The following is a 22,051-nucleotide window of genomic DNA, read 5'->3' as shown; positions in this document are numbered from 1 at the left end:
GACTTGAAATCAGTTTCATTTACATAACGACTGGAAGTTCATTAATAACAGAGTTTTAATTATTCATGCTCTTGTTTCACTAGATACAGCAGTTTTCCCCCTGCTGTGCTGGATGTCTGGATTAGCTAAAATGAACCATAGCGAACTGATAGACTGCCCAGATTTCTTAGATTCTTTTCCGCTTTCCAACTACCAAGGAGAAAGCAGGAGGGAAGGAAAAAAAGTCATTTCTTTTAGCCAACTTTACAACATGCTTGTTAAAGAGATTTAATTTTGCATTGGGTGGTATCGTCCATGTGAAGTGGGAACTCAACTTTAAAATTCAAGTCATTAGAAAATTTCTTAAAGCACAGTGTATGCAAAATTGATGCATATTTGTCAATTTATAATTCCCTGCGCTTAGATCAAATTAGATCCATAGCACCAATGCTGGGTATTTGCACTGAGCTACCCCACGTGAGCAGAGAGCATCTCTGGAGGGGCAGAGCCACCTTATTCTTTACCAAGTACTTTCTTATAAACTACATTAAAACTTTCTCGTTCCATTAGTCCTTTTTTCTCCCTATAAATCCCTTCTCTTGGCTACCTACCTGTTGCTCACTCTTGAGGGTGCCAACATCAGAATGAGAACAGAGCTGAGTGAAATAAAAGGGGAAAGTCTATAGATATCTATGAGAAAGACAGACACAGATAACGGAAGGACTTCAAACCACCCTGGGAATGAATGAATAAATAAATAAATAATAAAAAGGAAAGCAAGCAATGATTGGGCAGCTTTACCTTGTGGGGGCTCAATTCTCCTGCCACAGGATATGCAAGTAACCCACTGACTTCAACTTATCCTGCAGGGAAAGAAGAGGGCCCCTGGATTTTACATGACTATTTGCTATTCATTAAAACTCAAGGGCCCTACTCTCTCGCTGCAGGATGCGTGTAATTCCTATTGAAATCAATGGGAATTACTCTTGTATCCTGCGGCACAACTGGGCCCCACTTGAATCGTAGCTACATGTCATGGCACTTAGAACGCTGGCTGGTATACAAGATGGGGAGATATTTCTGAAGGATCATGCTTGCTAATCTGTAAATTATACCCAAAAAATCCTTCCTTTTCCACAGTCATTTAACTAAGATGTAAGATCTTGGTGGTTTATTAAATGATATATGCAGAAACAAAACAATGGTAATCGACTAAAAATCATTTTGGTAGAACAAGTTATCTCTTGAGCTTTTACTATACAGGGATGGAGAGAAGTTGTTTGCTTTGCTCTGCAAATACTGTTTTGTTCTATTTTCATTGTTTCCCCCTTCCCCTCACTTAAAAAACAACAAAATTACTAAAGGAAAATAATGGAAGATTTTATGCTGAAGGAACGTGGGTGATTCAAGAGCTATCTGGATAGTGTTTGCGCTGGCACTTCTTTTCAGTGTCCTCTATTAGGTTGCTGATGGGGGCAAGCAGGAGGGGATTTCCTATGCTTATATTTAAATTTCCAGGTGCAGGTATACATGCATCTAAATCCTGTTCAGATGCTGCCACCCATCTGTATGCACCTTCCAGGTTTGTTTATGAACTGGTCATACACTGAACACCTGACAAAAATGGCAAAAATTATGGCATGCCTCAGTGAATTCTTTATAAGGAATCCAGTTCTAAATTGAGAAAAAGGATGGGCTCTGGGTAGGCACAAGGCTGGGATTCAGGAGATTTTGGCTCCATTCCTGGCTCACCCACAAACTTTCTATTTTTCCTTGGGCAAAAAGGAGTCCGGTGGCACCTTAAAGACTAACAGATTTATTTGGGCATAAGCTTTTGTGGGTAAAAACCCCCTCACTTCTTCAGATTGTCTGACCAGTACTCAGATGGTGAGCAGTTATTCTCAGGGATAGTCTGTAGCACCAGAGATAATTCCTGTGAGTAACTGCTCACAGTGTGAACCAGGAGTTAACAATCTGGCCTTTAGTGTCCACCTAAAAATAAATAGGGGTGATAATATTTGCCTGTCTCCCAGTAGTATTGCGGGAATGAATCTATTAATATGAAGAGCACTGTAGAAGATCCTGAATACAAGATTACTTGAAGGTTCCTCTGCCAAAAGAGTTAGGTAATGTGGACAACTTCTTATCCTGAAAAAGACGATGTAAACATAATAAAAGGAGAATAGAACTCTGCACTGGGTTTTCTATGTGGCTTAGGCAGAGACAGACTGCCATGTCTACACTGCAGAGCCTTTGCTAGCATGGGTTTTTTTTGCTGACATAGCTATGTCAGCTAAAGGGTGTGATTTTTTCCACACTCCTAGCCAACATAGCTATTCCAGCAAAAACTTGTTAATGCAGACCAGGCTAGAGAATAATGCACATTTCCCAAACCCAACTGCAGATTCCCAACCCCAGAGACGGGGCTCTGCAAGAATTGGGTAGGGAGAGGCCTGGGGCTGTGAGGCAGCTAACCTTTAGCCTTCTCTACAAGGGGAGATCTGTAGGACGTGATCATCTGTAGCCATAGTACTGGTCAGACAATCTTGCTATGCTTAATGCTCTAGACCATGTTCCTTTTGGAAGGACTTCGTTCTCCTCTGGCAGCTTTTAAAAAAATAACAAGTGCAAATTTTCTTGTGAAAGTGGCTTTCCAGGATTTCACATGGTTCTCTTGCTACATGCTATTTGTCTACCATTGGACTTTCCGAAACACCCATCACTCTAGTATCTCAATGCAATTTATTTTCAGTCCTCTTGAAGTTTCCCAACAAACCTCAAAAAAGTTAATTGGGGCAAAATCCTACACAATGATCTGGTGGAAAACATCATGTGTATATCCATGAAAAATCAGCAACAAAAACCAGACACACATTTCCTCCAGCTCAGTTATTAACAATGCATGTTACTGAAAGGCTCTAAGAAGCTTTAGCAGCACACGTTAGGCAGAAGCGAAAAATTCACAAATCAACAGTTTGGCCCACATTTTCAGAAAATACAAATTCAGATACACCTAAGGCCTGGTTGTCAGTAGTACAGATCTTAGGTCAGACCCTCAGAAAATCAGGCCTTCGGTGTCTAAAGTATGGCAACAACATATGGAGGCAACTCAAAACCTGTGACCACTTTTTGAAAGCATGGCCTTCTAAACCACATGTTTCTGAGCAAATTAAGTAGAAATAGTATTTTCACTTTAAGTGTATTAAAGTCACGAGGACATTCATCAGCACGCTCTCTAAACACATTTAACCCTCTGCCTGTGCAACTGGATGTACGCTTTTCATCTAACAGCTTGCAATAACGGGAAGGGGGGGGGGAAGCGAGGGGATGAAGACTGTCGACAATTCAGGGGTTTAAGGCTGGTACAAAAAAAACCAAAAAAATGTAAAAGGTTGATTTTAATGTTTAAACATCGTTATCTGATTTTTCTATGATTACAGTTCTGTTTATTGTGGTCTTGTGTGTTCTCACCATGTAATTTCCAGTTCCACACTAAAGTTTGTGCTTTAGCCTCAATGAGGAAATCTTCAGGTAGGTTTAGTGCAGAAGATCAAGGCTGCATTAAGATTAAGTCTGAAATGTTCTGCTACCAATTAGCCCTCTAGTATTTCTGTAAGCTTTGAATTTTTGATGCGATCAATGACACCAAGTGGAGCCATCTTCTGTGGAGTGGTTATTAAAGATATAAAAATCAATACAAAGATGATACTTGGAAATCTATATCACAAGATAATGAATCACCATGAAAGCCGGCTAAGAAGGAATGTCAGCAAACCAAACAGAAGGTTTGTGCATAACAAAGTATTTGATGCCAGTAGAATTTAAGCTAAATTTTGCATGAGACAGAAGTCTTCAGGCAACACTTATGATACATTTGCATGGCAAGGTTTTAATGAGATGAAGACACAAGACCAACCACACACGGGGCTTTTTGTGCATTAAAGTAAGAGAGGCAGAGGGAGAGAGAGAGGGAGAGAGAGAGAAGAAGAAGATTATTGAGACATACACTATTAAGACAATAAAGCCATAATTTGACTTTAATGACAAAATGGCATTGAAAATGTTCTCTGTCAGTAATCCTCATTCAATTTCTTTTAAATGAAACATTATTTGCCTGCACCTTAAATGCTGATTGTTATTGGAGTTGCGTATTGGAGCTTCACAGGATACTCCAAATTTAATTTGAACTAGGGATTGATTCAGTTGCCTTCAAAGAAAGGTTTTTTCCTCTCCAAAACAGAGCTTGTACATGAGTTTGCAAGTTCATATGGGTTTACTGCTTGACACGATTGTATGTGACATTACAGCATTTATGGTATTTCTGCCTTGCACGATGACATGCACAAAGAGCCAGAACTAGCAAAACAAATGCTTTGTTGTGTTATTTCTTTGCTTCCCTGGGAAATATACTCCTCACTAAGAGATACTGATATCAAAGACAGCTGTTCACAGTTCAAATCTAGCATATTATAAAACCACTTTCACTTTGAACTTCTAGTACACCATCCATTGTCAGGATTTCAAAGCATTTTACTGACATTAATTAAGGCACAAAACAGCCCTATAAGGTAAGTATTATTACACTCTTTTTGGAGATGGGGAAACTGAGGCACAGAGGCCATGTGACAGGCAGCATGGTCCAGGAGATACAGCACTAGACAGAGACTCAAGAGACCTGGTCCTGTCACTAACTTACAGAGTGACCTTAAAAAAGTTACGCCACCTCTTTGTGCCTCTGTTTCCCCCTGATGCTCCCTGTCTATTTAGACGGCAAAATCTCTGGGTCACGAACGATCTCTTCCTAGTATCAGAGGAGTAGCCGTGTTAGTCTGGATCTGTAAAAAGCAACAAAGAGTCCTGTGGCACCTTATAGACTAACAGACGTACTGGAGCATAAGCTTTCATGGGTGAATACCCACTTCGTCAGATGCATGACTCTCTATCTCTTCCTAGGTGCTTGTTTAGAACCAGCTCAGTGAGAACCTAACCTCCATTATGGCCTCTAGATACTACTGAAATACAAATAATAATACTAATAAAATATTAAAATAAAAAATAAAAAATAAAAATAAACAGAGCCAGAATGAAAAAACAGATCATGTAAATCTCATTCCTGTCCTTCACTCACAAGACCATCCTTCCCCAAAAGCCCACAAAAGCTCTAATTCTTAAATCTTTTCCTGTGGTACAGATATGCACAAACACTGTTTATATTTTCCCTTTTCAGGACTATATTGTTATATTTTCCTTTTCAGGGGTATTCAGCAGGATTAGGACACTTGCTTTTTAGAGTTTTATTGTGGTACAACAGTCATCAATGCTTCTATTTCCTTGTTTCTCCTAGACACACATAGCTTTCGCATTTGCAGCTGTTAAGTAGCAACACTCACAGATAATCATGCTCACAATCACAGCTTATTGTGCTTTTAACAGGACGCTAAATGCCAGGCGGGTATTCTTTGTTAATCAGTAACTCTCTGCCGATTTACAGATAGGCATTTTAGGTTTTCGGCCTCCCCCCGCCGGCCCCATGTTTCCCTCTATGTCGACACATCAAACCGGGAGACTAATGGACCAGATCCTGCTGTAAATGTGTGTCGCTCCAATGAGATTTACTCTGATTTAGACCAGCCCAGGATCTGGCCTAATTACCTTTTGTCCTGGACCTAAAGGCAAGCACGGAGCATATTGATAACCCCACTGCAGTGCATCAGCGCTTGGCTGGAGCAGGAGCGGCTCATTACTGAGTCACCAATTCATGGTGGAATTCCTCGAGAACTGGCTTTCAACAAAACAAACTTACTGCATAACAATGATGTTATTTAAAAGCAAAAATCAAATAAAATAAGAAAGAACCCTGACACACCTTGTATAGTTTTTTAACTAGTCATTACAGTTTGGGCTTAATTTGCTTCCCTCCCTCTTTACCCCCTGAGGCTGTGAAGGCAAATAAACCATTCAGTAGCATAAAACAAGGCGCATTAGAACGGGCTTCAATAAAACACAGACCTCTCGCCCGCAACGTTTTTCACATGGCACAAAATGTTCTTCGCTGCAGTTTTAAATCTTGCAGCTTCGTGATTGTTCTGACACCTCTTTATTGTCCCTTTCAAGTGCAAATGCCTAGGTATCCTGGCTATCAATGAAGCACTAGTGTTCACAGGCTGCATTCAACGGCTGTTGGAGCTTCCTCTCCTTCATCTGCATCTGTACAATTTACACCAGTCACAGGCTCCCGAGCAGCGCCTGTGCTGCTGCTCAGAGGTTGCAGAAGGGCAAGGAGATCCCCCTACAGAACGACAGCGAGTGGAGGTTGATCTGCACAGCCTTCAGAGAGGCACCCCAGCGGATGTTGTTTACTCCGGGAAGGGCGAGGAGCGGTAATGTGAACATTTCGAAGAGACACCACTACAATGTGTGAAGCCAGTTCACTCCTGTGAGATCCAAGCTGCCTTGGAATTGCTGATGAATATTTAGGGCCCTAGTCTCAATGTCTCCCTTTGGGCATTCCTAGACTGTGTGTGGCTCACAGGGCCGGCTCCAGGCACTGGCTTGGCAAGCAGGTGCTTGGGGCGGCCACTCCGGAGAGGGGCGGCAGGTCCAGCTATTCAGCAGCAATTCGACAGACAGCCCCTCACTCCCGCTCGGAGCGAAGGACCTTCCGCCGAATTGCCGCCGCAGATCGCGATCTTTTTTTTTTTTTTTTGGCTGCTTGGGGCGGCCAAAACCCTGGAGCTGGCCCTGGTGGCTCAGAAAGGGGCCTGGGCCTGCTTTGTGCGGCCTTTTGGGTGTCAGAAATAGGTGGCTGAATACATTCTTCCCTGTGAAAGTGATATTATTCCTTTCATAGCACCTCCGGGAAAGAGTGCCTCGACAACAGGACATAGCCTCCCCATTATCCAGTAAGGGCTCCCTCAAAAATTACCCACCTTAGCCTGTAATAAACCCCAGGTACCAGGGTGTGTGTTCTGACACACAGGGATAAGACACTGGGGAAGCTCTATATTTGCTTCCCCAATCACTTTCACCTAGGAAGGAGGCAACACCACTTGATAAACAAACACATTAAGTGGTTTATGCTGGAAGTGTCTACAATTTGTTCCTGAAAAAATAAATTCGGATTATTCCAACAGCACATTGTTATAAACTGTCTCACTTGACAGAGGATGTGGTGGAGGGGAAGACCTAAAGAGATTCTGGGACATTTTCCTTTTCTCCTGTGACAATGATTGGGATATAGCTGCTCTTTTGGCACAATGTTATTCACTGCAAGAACAAACAAACAAGATGATCTTCAGTTAAATTCTAGGGGACTAAATCTGGCCAGAATAGAGTTGCCATATTTCAGGTTCCCAAAAAGAGGACCCTGCAGGGGATGGGGAAAGTTGAAGGAGGGTACCTGTGGCAGGGGTACTCACTGGAGGTTGGAAGCAGTGTTGCTCCCTGTCATGGTGGCAGGGCAGCTGGCGCAAGCCCAGGACACAGCGACAGCCATCAGTCAGCACCTCCCTGAGGAACCCACTCCCCAGCGCTGGGAGCCTGGCCTGGGTGGGTGGAATCTGGCAGCTGTTGCTGCAGGGAAATGGACCAATCAGCTGCCAGTGCAGAGGAGGGACCAATCGGGAAGCAGACCAATCAGGGCTCTTTCTGAGCTTCAGCCATGTGGTCCGAAAAAATCCTGGACTGTCTATTATTTGAAAAAATCTGCCTGGACAGAGGCTCAAAAAAGAGGCAATGTCCAGGAAAACCTGGACGTATGGCAACCCTTGGCCAGAATATGTAGCTAGGAAGAGTCCATACCCTGAAGAGCTTGCTATGTGTATGTACAGCACCTAGCACCATGGGCTCCTAATCCTGGATGGGACTTCTAGGTGCTACCATAATGAAAATAATATGTAACAATAATAATGGCTTAGCAGTGTCCAAAGCAGGGATGGTTTGCATTAACTGGAGGCATTCCAAGACTCCTTTCAATTTGGTGGCAGATATGTATTTTATTAAACTGGGTAGATATACCTATTTCTAAAAAAATCACAATATGGAGCCTCCAGTATGGAACCAATAAGGCACTGGTATAACATGTGGTGTATCCAATTCCTATGCTTTTTCTCAGTGGAGTTTACTGGTGCAATATTCATGCTAAGAACATGGTTAATAGCAGTAGTTTCCATGCTTTGTTGTTTTTTTCTTTGTTGTGTCTTTCAGGAACCAGGAGATGAGCTGAATGAAAGCCACCAGTGGGGAGTTTGTTGTACTAGGCCACCCTACTGATCAACTAAAATAATAAGTTATCATATGCTTTATCTCAGTGACAATGCTATCAGATTATATTATTGTTCCTTGTTTTACTAGCAAAGCATAGGGGACTCTCCATGGACCACCAGAACAGACAAAGAACATTAAGAGTGATTGGAAGTTGGGAAGAGAAGCAGTCCATGGGAAGATCTTTTTTTTCTGTTTTGCAGAATGAAAAAGTTGGAGAACCACTAGCATTCCCATTCACCATAAAGTTATATGTCTGCATATTCTTTATTTAGAAAGGAGAATGTGAACCACCTCATTACAAATTCAGCTGAAGCCTGCATTATCAGTCCTTCTGACCCCAACCTCCACCTTATTGTCTTTTTTACATCATGTCTAAAATTAGCTTGTCATCTCTTTCTTTTATCTATTTTGGGAGGCACTTCAACATTTTTGGTTGCCAAAATAACTATTAATCATAATAGTACATATTGCATTAATGGTTCTAGTATTAATTCAATTTGTTAAGAGGACTCTCTCTTTCTAAACATAGAACCTAATTTTCTAGAGTATTTTTCCCTCCATCTTTTTATGCCTGTAGATAAAAAAAGATCAGTCTCCATGTACAATCATTCCTTAAACCTCTACTGGCTGAGGGAGTTCAGTGTGGTGATGTTTTTTCTATTCGTATATTTTAGGTTGGCCCCTAGCTGCTATGACCTGGGAATTGCCCATAAGCTTATTTCATTTCACAGCTACAGTCCATCGGATGGGTTACCGCTGCACTCAGATAAATTTGAACCAGCGACCTACCTGTGGACTAAACCACCCAAGCTGTTTAGTCCCTCCCTTAAATAGCATTTTCCAGTGCACTGTATAAACTCCCAGCACTCTCTGTTCAGCTGTAACATTTACTTGCCTTGCTTTCATGGAGATAAATATTTAGGGTAATATTTTTGTTAAAGGATGCAGATTTCCCAAATGAAGTAAACATACAAAAGATCAATTTGTTGCACAAATTCTAGAAGTACTCAGAAGTCGAAGATGAAAGACCGTAAGTTGACTGAAATTGTTGACAAGCAACAGTGTAATAAGAGCATTACAACAGTGGAAGAATTAGATTGAAAAATGAACAGTAAAATGCTTGCAAACACAGATGGATTTAAGCTCATATGCTGCTATTTTTCTTACTAAAAATATAGCCACAGTATTAGAAATAAGGTAATTGAAGAGGACTACTAGTGGAAATTTAGGAGAGATGGTAAAGGGAGACTTTCAAACAAACAAAAAAACTCAAACCTTCATGTCAACTGAGGTAGTCCCCATATCCAGAAATAGGCGCATGCAGGATAACAGACATAAGCAGGCAGCTAACCTGTTGGGCAAGCTCTGGCAAATAAAGAACACTGGTCAACTCAGTATGATCATCAACCAAGTAGGATGGGAGCAGGGAAAAGGTTTATTAGCAACCCCTGAAAGGATTTTCAAACTCACCTGGCACTCTTGTCAGCCCCTTGACTCTATGTGCCAAATGACACTTGCCTCGCTCTCAAAAGGCAGCATAATTTTTAATTGCTATCCTTAGTGCACTTAAAGCAATGTCAGCAGTCACCCCACTCCATTGCCTTATGCTTCACACCACCTGGGGCTGGCACAAATCCCTTCAGTTGGCAAGGCACTGTGACTTTCTTTTCCCTTGCAGCTGTTTTGTGAAGGGTACAATGATTTATAGTGTCTCCTTGAAATGCTCAAGTGGCAGCATGTCATGCTGCTGTCATGGGATAGGAACTTGGGGTCCTGAGCTTGCCTGCAGCCTCAGGGTGTGAGAAGACGACTACACTGAAGAATGGGGTGGGAGTTGGAGAAAGAAGACCTAATTGAGCTCTAGCTAATCCAGAAATAGTTGAGAGGGAGCCATGACCATCTCTCCTTGGCCAGAAAGGCTTTGAGGAAGGGATAAAAGGGAACAGGAACGAGGAAGACATTTAAATGAAAGCCCCCATAATATTACTTAGAAGCTTTTATGGATCACTTACCCAGGCTTAGACTCCATAGCGCTCAGCACCAGATGAGGAGATGTCCCAAGAGTTGAGTTCTGCCACCTGGAGCTAAAAACAAAAACAAACAAACAAAAAGCCATTAGTTGATTTAAAAATGCAACAGCAAACAAACATTAACAGGATTTAAAATAAACATGGTAAGTTCAATTACATCCCTAGCCACAGTGAATAGTTCGATCTATACGTATCTGACAGAGGGAAGGACATGGGGGATTCTTCTTCCTCGGTTAGTGAAGCTTGAGGAGAGCCAGAAGGATCGTGCAGACAAGGAAGGCAGGAAAGAAAAGGTGGCTGAATGGTTTCAGGAACTGAGCAGCGTGACAGAGCAGGTGGAGAGCTGCTGCTAGCCCACCTAACTCAGGAAGGGGGTTAATTAAAAAATCAATTTGCAATCTTCTGTAATTAGTTTGAAGAGAACCATCATTGCCACCTGCTTGTATTGATTGTGACAATACGGGTTAGCCACTGGAAAACTGCCACCACCATTTTAAAAGTGCATTTCTTTCTTCAGCTGGAGGGTAGTCTGCTGCTTTTGGAACTTGAAGGAGGAGGTCTGAACTCTTCCTTTAGCATCTGCTCCTTCCATAAGCAGAGATCCAGTGGAAAAAGCAAAGGTTTATTTTGATTTGCAAGCCATTGCTTTCTTTCATGTCTTTTTCTTGAGTTGGCATTTGCTCCTCTGACTGGAACAGGCACTCAACATTTTAGGGCAAAACTTCACCCTTTTGTTTCCCACCTTTGGCTGTTGCTATATCTCTGTCATTTCTGAAATACACATCACACTTCTCTTAAATTTCAAATTGGTGGCCATTACTGCAGATGAATCAAAAGTGACTTAGCTCACAAGTTGTTGTCAGAAACTGTCTCAGCATCTTCTTAAATTCTGGCCAAATCCTGATCTGTTATGTTAGCCAAAATCTGAAGACATTCGATTTACATCAATAGATAGAGTGCTAAGTCTTCAACTAATGTAAGCCAACATATTGCAGCTAATGGAGCTACTCCAGTTTACACCAGCTGGGGATCTGGTCCTGGAATCAATAGAGCTATTCCCTGGGTGTAAACAAGAGCAGAACATTGCCCTCCATCTCACTGTGTGTGTCTGTCTGTCCCTGCTTCCTCCTGTCTTTCTCCATCCTCATCCCCGGCTTCCTTGACTTTGATGGGAACACCCAGACCATCCCTCTGCTAAATGAAGCAGGCAAGTATTTCTTACTCACTTTTATTAATGTGTATCTTATTTGTGATCCTGTGTGTCTATTATTTATTATTCTTTAAGCCAGTGGGCTGAGGGACGTACTGGCCACCGCTTCCAGCAGCTCCCATTGGCCTGGAGCAGCGAACCGCGACCACTGGGAGCCGCGATCAACCGAACCTGAGGACGGGGCAGGTAAACAAACCGGCCCAGCCCGCCAGGGGCTTTTCCTACACAAGCAGCGATCCAAATTTGGGAAACACTGCTTTAAGCAGTTTGTGTGTGTTTGAGAGCCAGCAACTGTTTTACACATTTACAATCTGATCAAAAACAGTTCATGAGTAGAAAAAGGCAAGTTGGAAATAAAAAAAACGTTCAGCCATGAGCAGATGGACTGTAGTTTGGAAACGTTTGGTTGGCTGACCCAGTGGCTAACCTATCCCATAGCACATGCATATTTGATTCCCAGGTCAGCCATTCCCTGGTTGAGAAAAGGCCTAATTTCACTTTATATGGATCCCTGCTGCTGAGCTAGCAGTAGCTGGGGTCTCAAGAATTCCCATCCAGCCTAACTTGGCCAAGAAAACATTCCACTAAGCGGCGATCTAACATCTGATTTTCTTCTCCTTGGATGATATACAAAGGTAATTTAACCCACTTTGTTATGGTTTTACAGTTCACATCCCAAGTATGCCTTGGGCAAGAGACTTATCCTTCCCAGGCATTGGTTCCTAAAGAGATAAAATGGGGATAGACACCACCCTCTCTGAAGTGCTTTGAGATTCTCAATGCTAAGTAATATTACTACATGGCTGGACCTATACTGTGTTTTTTGAAAGTGAAAACTCTGTGTTTTAAGCCCACAAGAAGCATGTTTGCAGCTTAGAATTCAACTGTATTTACAAATGAACCCTGATGACAATGTCATTTATCTACTTACCAATAATCTGCATTAGGCACCACAAGGGTGATTCATTGTCTGATACATTTATCAGTATAGTACAATGGAAGAGGAGTTGAACTACTGCTCAGATGCATCAGCAATGCAAGTTGCAGTCTAATAATGTGGTAAATGCTGCCATCTGGCTCAGGTTGGCAATGGTCACTTATTTTAAAAAAGGACCATTTAGCATTAAACAGTACAGAGGTTGGGAGGGAAGGTGGGGGTTCAACAGCTGTCAGAACTCTCCTTCGAATTTAATCAAAAAGGCTAACTGCTCAAAGCATGTAGGGTTAGAAAACAACATGAGCATGTGTTCAGGGAATAGTCATATTACATATAGTATATATATATATTTTCCAAATATCCAGAAAGAAGGGGAAGTACGCATTTTAATATAGCTTTATCTTGAACAGGATGAGTAAAGGATTCACGTCAGCGTTAAGTTAAAAATTTTACAGTATTTTCTTTTGATGATTCAAGAAGGCATACAGCATATTTCTGTATATAATTTTACAGTTATAGAAAACATATAATATGATAAAGTAAAGTTACAATGTGGCACATAATTCCAAATACTGGAGGATAAAACTAGTTCATAGCATCACTGTACTGAAAGCTTCCAGTGAGAATGTTTGCACATCTGTGGTTTACAAACAGCACCTTTCCAGACTGTTAAAGATTAAGCTGTAATTATTCTTCTTAGGAAATCACTGTAGCTTCTAAAAAATTATTTAGGTAACCAGCAAGAGCATCTCCGTGCAAAGGAAGAGAATATAATGATTTCTTGTCCTCATGCTCCTGGAAATTTTGGCATTTTTATCCTATAAAATTTGGGCCTTATTTTACATTGTACTGCACCCATGTGTGGTCATTGTACTCATTTTGCACTGGTGTAAAAGTACTACCATTGTGATATGGTAACATTTTACACCCACTTTACACTGGGGTGAAGGATGATAAAAGGTTGAAGGCAATGGAAAATCCAGTCCTGTGACTTCAAGTCTTAAAGCCCATCTTCTTAAAATAGAAGCAGGAAGAGAGACTGGATGCTTTGTATCTGAGGAGAATGAACACAATGTATTGAACAAAAGGGCAGTGGGAATATTTCAAATTTAGGTAAAAGGGCAGTAGCCTTTTTCTGTAATTCCAGAGAAAACTTCAATTGACTTTCAGAAGAAAGTTCAGTGCAGATTTGAGGATGACTATCTCAGAATCAAATTGCAAATAGGAAAGAGTAATTGATAAGGCTTTTAGTTCACTGATCCTGTGCTCTGACAAAAGAGTAATTAAAAAACAACTAACGGTTGAAAAGAAAAGAACGAAGAAATGTAACTGAAAATTTCAAAGGAAGAATTTTTAGGGGCTGTGAATTCAATACTCAGGTTCAATTAACTTAATGGGATGTGGTCAGGAGAGCTCAGAAGCTAAATACCCTATGCAACCTTATAATGTGCTTCCAATAGCACCTAAAGCTGCAATTGGCACTAAGAATCCTTCAAAATGTGAAAAGTTGAGGCAAACTGAAAATCTTTTAGCCTAAGCTTCTGTCTCTATGACAAAAGGCAAATGTTATACTAATTCCATAATACTGTAGATAAAAGGAGGTAGAAGAGTGTTTAACATATCTTACTGTAAAATACCTCCAATTAATTCTTAATATCCCTCTTTATTAAAAGAGGAAATCTATTCAAGTTAACACCAGGCATCCCTGGTGGCTGCATTAGGCCTTGAATTGACCAGAATCAAAGGAGGTAGATGTAGAAACAACCTTCGCTGCACAGAGCAGGCCGAAACCTGGGTCCAGCTGAGACTTCTGCACAGAGTTCCCAGTAGGTGTGTGTCTGTGGGCCATTTAGGTGTTACACCGTTAGATGCTAACATGGATTCCGAGGGGGCGAGCATCTGCCTTATGGTGGCCATGTAATTAGAGCTGACTACAGGATGACAATTCCGTTCTGTTTCACAGCAACTTTTTGAGGGTTCTAAATGTTTTTGGAATGAAAACAAAATTTTTCAAACATTTTTGCACAAAAGGGATTACATCAAAATGTCCCTTATTGAACTGAAACAGAACGGGGGGGGGGGGGGGGGTTGTAGCCTGGTGGTTAAGGTCTGGGATATCCAGATCCAAGTCCTTGCTCTGCCTGATTCAGAGTGATCAGTGTTGAAAAACTTTGCTCTAAAAGAGGCAGTGTAGAGACTGAAACCTAGATGTCCCCAATCCTAGGCCAGTGCCCTAACCACCAGGCTATAGAGTTTGAATAAGGACTGGGAATGGCTGAGCCATTACAAACATTGAATCTATCTCCCCTTGTAAGTATTCTCACACTTCTTATCAAACTGTCTGTACTGGGCTATCTTGATTATCACTTCAAAAGTTTTTTTTCTCCTAATTAATTGGCCTCTCAGAGTTGGTAAGACAACTCCCACCTGTTTATGCTCTCTGTATGTGTGTATATATATCTCCTCAATATATGTTCCATTCTATATGCATCCGAAGAAATGGGCTGTAGTCCATGAAAGCTTATGCTCTAATAAATTTGTTAGTCTCTAAGGTGCCACAAGTACTCCTGTTCTTTTTGAGGCTATAGAGTGTGAGCCTCTCTCAAAATGGATACAGCTACATGAAGTGTTTTGATTTTGACAAAAGAGTTTGCTCCAACTTGGTCTACCGTGTAATGCTTTCCCAAGGGCAGTCATAGGTATGGCAATGAATGGAGTGGGAGGGAAAAGATACACCTGCAAGCTCTCTATGTACATAAGTACAGGAACTGGTTTTGTCTCCCACCCCCATAATTATACAGGTGTTACTGCAGCCCTATGGATGTCCCAGCTGGTGAGAGAGGTCAGAGATATGTACAGTGCTCCCTGACTTCTGCAAGCAGGCACATAAACTTCCATTCATAAAACAGGTCACCTTGACTCCCTTTACACATCATGCCGAGCTTCTTCAGGCTTATAAGCCATTGGAAAAACTGGGTCTAGGACTGGATCTCTTGGTGTGTTAAGCTGATTAACTATTGCCTTGCCTTCCTTTATATATCAATTTTTTAGAAAGGTTAGTGGGAAGAGCAGTTGTAAAAGAGAGTCAGAACTTTTTCCACCACCCCTGGTCTCGGCTCTCCCACCATTAAACTGAAAATCCATTGCACAGCAGTAAGTGTACAACAACATTTGTGAACCCTGCAACTGATTCAAAAGGAACAATCAATTAAATAGAAAACTTTCTAGTATGTGTTTCTATTTCCTTTAATAAAAAACTAGCTAAGGCAGCAGCCATTCTAAACATTCCTCAATATAAATTAATGGGATCCACCCATCTTAATCTGCCTGCAGGAAATGAAGTGTAAAAGAAAAGAAAAAAATCTAAAGAAAGAAGCACTTCCTAATTGTCTACAATACCACTTACGTCACTCAGGGGTATGAATAAGCCACCCCCCTGAGCAACATAAGTTACATGGACCTAAGCGCTGGTGTGGACAGCGCTAGGTCGGTGGGAGAGGTTCTCCCACTGACATAGCTACTGCCGCTCGTTGGGAGGTAAAATCATTAAGTCGATGGGAGAGCTCTCATCTGTCGACTTAAAGTGGTTACACTAGAGAATTTACAGTGATGCAGCTGCAATCTCTGGTGATTTTGGAGGTTGCAAACACCCATCTCACCTCCTGTGAATCTTTTGATGGAGGCCCTGACAGCCTCTTTTGCTCACAATGCCAACAAACTGATTGGACATTAGAATTCTCTGATGGCCACTTGTCCTTGTTGATGTAGCCTGGAAAAGAACTGTAATTCAATCTAACAGACATCATGTAGCATTACTGCTGATCTGGGGAAGATGGGGTATTGGTGAACAACTTTCAATAAGAATGTTCACCACCTGAGCACAAAGCTCAGGAACCCCTCTCCCCCCCCACCAAATTGTGCTTTCAGCGCTTAGTCTTGATTCTTTCTGGGAGGTGAAAAGACGCACATACAATACGTAACCCAACCAGTCAATTCCAAAGTCCTTTTTGCAACTGATAACTCATTTGTTACCCTGGAAAAAGACTTTATAATTGAATATCAGAAAATCTACATTGGCTAGCTATTACTTCATGGGCCAGAAGAGGTAAGCAAAACTCATTTCCACTTCGTTTTGTCTTTGTACTTGGACATTTTCCTCCTACATGTATTAGTCACCATGCTGGTATTAAATGGCTTTTTTCCATTTGTTGGTTAGAAAATCTTTCTAAGCAATTTTCTAATAGTTTAAAAAATAATATTCCCAAATGTAAATAACAAATAGCAAATTAATTGGGGAGGAGTTAAAAACCTGGCCTCTACTAATGGTTTTAACCAAATAGTGCAATTACTAGTACATTTTGCATGTAAACCTGTTTCTAGCCTCATGAAATCCCCAAATCTGACACACACAAAACAGAGCTCTTTCATTGCAATGGCTGGGTATCTTACTATCTTACCTGTATCTTACTAGCTGAACTGCAGCTGTTAGAGTGGTGAACTGGAGATATTACTTTATAGCTATAGAGAGAACTTTAATTTTCAAATCTGTGTTCCAGGAAAAGAGAACCCCCTAGGTGAAATCTTCATTAATTCGTTGAGCGACACTGTTCCATAGGAGGGTATTTGCTTTGATTCTTAACAGGAGATAGGGGGCACTTTGTAGAGCACCCAAGTGTTTAATGGTAGACCTTATAGTCTCTTCAGCTAATTTTTATGTTTTAGGTTTTTGTATCAAATTTAAAGAACACAACCCTCAGGCAAGGTCCAAAGGTTTATTTTGAAATGGGAACAAGATCTTTGAAAAGCTCTCTCATGCACCCCGTGGAAATTAGAAAAAGGAAATTAAAATGATCAACTGAAGTGAAGAAAAACTGAATCTAATCGTGTAAATTTAAAATGCAGCTAAGTATGTGTCAATGTCTGGGCTTGAGAATGAGATAATAGACAGCATGCTAATGAAGACATAGCAATTGGACTCACAAAGCCATAGATGAGAAAGAGGGAGAAATGAAGAGTCACACACCTTTCTTTGCTGGGATGTGATTCCCACATTGGCCCTGTAACCACTGACTGGAATCAAGGACAAACTGATAGCTATCAAGCTGATAGCTAGCTAGGCTGAGAGAGAGAGAGAGAGAGAGAGAAGGAGAGTGGTAATAAATATAGTTTTCAGGCTACATAACATTCACTACAACTATGGTCATCCTTATGCCACACTGGCTTAAGATGGGTTTAATGGGGCGAGATCAGAATCAGATCTACATCTGGAGACAACCTAGCTATGCTTTATATAGTGTTTTAGTCTGGCTATGTCTATATTCTCTTGAACAGCTATTTTGTTTGTGATTCTCTGTATTTTTGCCCTGAGCCAAATGGGCTTTGCTTTCACTTAAGACAGTTGGCATTGCTTGACTGGACTACCAGTGGGAACAGTCGCTGCTGGCTGCCTTAGAGAGATGTAAACTGCCCTCTGATCTTGAGAGATAAAAGAATGAGGCAACAGGCATGAGCACCTAGGCAGCAGAAAGGGATTGTAAATATGCTGTGTCTGTGAGGAAGGTGACTACAGTCAAGTGCAGCCACAGGGAGTTTGACCCAAAGCCCACTGGAGTCATACAGTTTACTTCAACAGACTCTGGATTAGATGAAGGGTATGTCTACACTGGCAGAGTTACAGTGCCAGCAGTTACAGTGCCACTCAGAGAGCACTGAAGGGAAACCGCTGTTGTGTGTTCACACTGTCAGCTGCCTGCACAATAGCATATTCACACTTGTGGCACTTGCAGTGGTATTCAGAGTGGTGTATTCTGGGCAGCTATCCCACAGAGCATCTCTTCCTCTTCTGCCGCTAAGAGTTGTGGGAAAGCGGAGGGGGTCGTGGGGCATCCTGGGTCCTGTCCCAGTGCCCCGTGATTCATTGCTTCACATCCCAGCAATCCCTGTGCTTCTATCTGCATTTGGCACCATCTTTCAACGGTTTGTTTACTGCTCGCTCTGTCTCTTCGGTCTGCAGGAATGGATCCTGAACTGTTCACCACTATGCTGCTCGCTCTGACTAACACATCACGAGTGGCAGTGGACTTATTCCTTAAACTACAAAGGCAAGAGAAGTGCGACATTGATCTCACCATGTGTAGTAGCTACAACACAAAATTGCTTGTGGCATTCACGGAGGCGCTGACCACAGTGGAATGTAATTTTTGGGCTCGGGAAACAAGCACTGAATGGTAGGATCACATCTTCATGCACGTCTGGGATGACGAGCAGTGGCTGCACAACTTTTGGGTGAGGAAAGCCACATTGATGGGACTGTGTGATGAGCTCGCCCCAGCCATGAGGCGCAAGGACACGAGAATGAGAACTACCTTGCCATTGGAGAAGCACGTGGCGATTGCACTGTGGAAGCTGGCTACTCTGGACTGCTACCGATTGGTTGCTAACCAGTTCAGAGTGGGAAAGTCGACTGTTGGACTCGTGTTGACGGAAGTGTGTGCAGGGCCCTTAATCGCATCCTGCTCTGGGCAACTCTGGGCAACGTGCATGACATTGTGGATGGCTTCACACAAATGGGCTTTCCTAACTGCGGAGGGGTGAAAGATGGCACACATATTCCAATTCTGGCACCAGACCACCTAGCCACTGAGTACATTAATCAGAAGGGATATTTCTCTTTGGTTCTCCAGGCACTTGTGGATCACCATGGGTGTTTCATGGACGTTAATGCAGGCTGGTCTGGAAAGATGCATGACGCACGCATCTTTCAGAACATTGGCCTGTTCAGGAAGCTGCAAGCAGGGACTTTCTTCCTGGACCAGAAGATCACTGTAGGGGAAGTCAAAATGCCCATTGTGATCCTGGGAGATCCCGCCTACTCCTTAATGCCATGGCTTATGAATCCATACACGGGGCACCTTGACAGCAGCAAGAAGCGGTTCAACAACAGGCTGAGCAAGTGCAGAATGACTGTTGAATGTGCTTTTGGCCGTTTAAAGGCCCGCTGGTGCTGCCTATATGGGAGACTGGACCTGGCCGATGACAATATTCCTATTCTTATAGCCGTGTGCGGTACGCTCCATAATATTTGTGAAAGGAAGGGTGAAAGCTTCACTCAGGGCTGGACCACAGAGGCTCAGCACCTGGAGGCTGAGTTTGAACACCCAGAGACTAGGGCTATTAGAGAGGTGCAGCGTGGGGCCATAAGGATCAGGGATGCCTTGAGGCAGCAATTTGAAGCTGAAAGCCACTAATATTTGTTGCTATGTTCGGGACTGCAGTGCTTGTAATGCTAGGAGGTGATTGTGATTGGTGCAGATGATGCACTGTGAAGGTTTAAGAAAATTGCCTGTTGCTTTGCAGGGCTCTGTTTGCTTTCAATTAATAGAATAAAGATTGCTTTCAAACCAACACAATTCTTTTATTAAAAAACAACAACTGGAGGAGAGAGACAAACAAAAAAACCCATCACCACTGAGGGGGATGAGAGAAGGGAAGGTCTCAGGAGGAGGTGGGGTCCCAGGACAGTTAAAGATTTGTGTATGTCCAGGGATGATATCCAACTTTCTCCTTTGGAGTACAGTGCAGCGGGTACTGTACTTCAGCAGGGCAAAACTGCAGAGGGACGGGTGTTGAGTGCAGTGGGTACTGGGAGTCCGCAGTGCTGGACTGTGATGGGGAGGAGTGGAATCCTGTGGGTACAGACTGGAGCCAGGAGGTTAATAAGAGTCTATTGGTGATGTCTGGAGGGCGCATGGGAAAGAATTTTGCGACAGTGGCTGCAGGGGAGGGCAGGCGTGGAACTGCTCTGTTTGCAGTGCTAGTATCACTTGGAGCATGTCCGCTTGGTGCTTCATAATGTTTAAGAGCCGCTCTGTGGCTTCATTCTGGTGTGCCACATTCTCCGTTCAATCCCTCTTCTCGTTGTCCCACCACTCCTTCAATTCCTGTTTCTCGGTGGCGGAGTGCATCATGACATTATGCAGAAAGTCCTCCTTAGTTCTTCGTGGCCACTTTTTAATTTTGCCATTCAGCCAGCGATAACAAAGAGGGAGGATGGGCTCCCAAGGTCATTTGTGTGAAGCCAAAATGCAACATTTTACAGAGCAGTATTGTTTGCAACACACAGAACACTGATTCAGTGATTTAAAACACAGCCACTATTCACATAGCTGTCACTAACTGGCTGACCCCAGGCAAACACACATGAGCTACAAGATCCTCAAAATGGTGAGTAGCCGCAGGGGCAGGGGAAATCAGTGTTCCGGGACCCTACTGTACACTGGGCACGTGGCTCTTGGGGAGAGCAGCACTGTGGGGGGTGGGGGGGGGGCTGATAATAATTCCTCTCCCCACATTTTCCACAGGCTGTGTTCATTATGGAAGATATCTCACTGCTGAGGGTGAGCAGGGAATCAAGGGAGGGTCTTCTCCAAGTCTTCCACCCTGGCCCTTTTGCGGCTTGCCTGTGTGCAGCAATGGTTCCCCTCCCACCTCCCGCAGTGATGGCAGAGTGGCATGGGAAAGTTACCCTTAATAGGGCAAGAAACAAAGCAGATCTGCCAAAGAACCTGCGGCAGCGGATTGCCCAGTATCTCCATGAGAGTTTCCTGAAGATCTCTTAGGCAGATTCCCGTGAAGTGAGGGAGTCAATCAACAGCCTGTTCCACCGCTCAGACTAGGCATGTGGTGGTATGCGCATCATACAGACACAAGCCTGCTTTCTGCAACCCCCCTGCTCCCAACAACTCGCTTCAGCGATTCTCAAAATCAAATCTTAGTAGGGGTCTCCTCTCCTGTTTTGCCAAGATCCAACAGCTGTGACAGGCTAGCCTCCTCCAGGGTAGAAAAGAGCTACTGGCTGCATGCATCTCTGACCTCCGAGTCGTCCTCCGCCTCTGGATCCCCCTCTCCCTCCACATCCTCATCCAAGATTTCCTCCTCTTGGCTCGGTCCACTCTCGACCAGCACACGAGCCACTGAAGTATTCACAGTGGCCTTTGCAGTGGAGGTGGGGTTGCCACCAAGTATCGCATCCAGCTCTTTGTAGAACCGGCAGCTCATGGGTGCAGCACCGGAGCGGCGGTTTGCCTCCCGCGTCTTGTGGTAGGCGTTCCACAGCTTCTTCACTTTGCTCCTGCACTGCAGTGTGTCCCGGTCATGGCCTCTTTCTGTCATGCATCGTGAAATCTGTCCGTAGGTATCATAATTCCTATGGCTGGAGTGCAGCTGGGACTGGACAGCTTCCTCTCCCCAAATGCTGATGAGGTCCAGCAGCTCAGCATTGCTCCAAGCGGGGGATCGCCTGGTGCATGGAGCAGGCATGGCCACCTGGAAAGATGCACTGAGAACACTGCACACATCACCAAGCAAACAGGGAGGGGACTTTCAAAATTCCAAAGGAATTTATGGGGTGGGGATGATGGTTGGGCACCTGAGGGCAGGGCAGTAGAGTTCAAACCTATGACCAGAGAGGCAAGAACAGACATTGTGGGACACCTCCTGGAGGCCAATCGCAGTGCTGTAATTGACCAGGGTGTCTACACTGGCACTATGGCGCTGTACCCCTGATGCAGAAAGCTGTACGCCTCTCATTGGGGTGGGTTTTTTTTACAGTGCTGCTACTGCGCAGTTTCT

At 43.1% G+C, this 22,051-nt stretch overlaps 1 protein-coding gene across 3 annotated transcripts in view; it reads right to left on the bottom strand.

Moving 5' to 3' along the window:
- The window catches only part of ADGRL2 (adhesion G protein-coupled receptor L2), a 470,630-nt gene that overhangs the window by 358,007 nt on the left and 90,572 nt on the right, over window positions 1-22,051 (bottom strand). For all 3 annotated transcript variants that reach the window (XM_065554079.1, XM_065554094.1, XM_065554092.1), the window contains exon 2: window positions 10,257-10,328. The gene's annotated coding sequence lies outside the window, so the exon portion shown is untranslated. The remainder of the gene's footprint in view (window positions 1-10,256; window positions 10,329-22,051) is intronic.

The sequence above is a fragment of the Chrysemys picta genome, chromosome 8, assembly GCF_011386835.1.
Source record: "Chrysemys picta bellii isolate R12L10 chromosome 8, ASM1138683v2, whole genome shotgun sequence".
NCBI classification, from domain to species: Eukaryota; Metazoa; Chordata; order Testudines; family Emydidae; genus Chrysemys; species Chrysemys picta.
The sequence above is the reverse complement of the archived record's forward strand: the minus strand, read 5'-3'. Positions and strand labels throughout refer to the sequence as shown.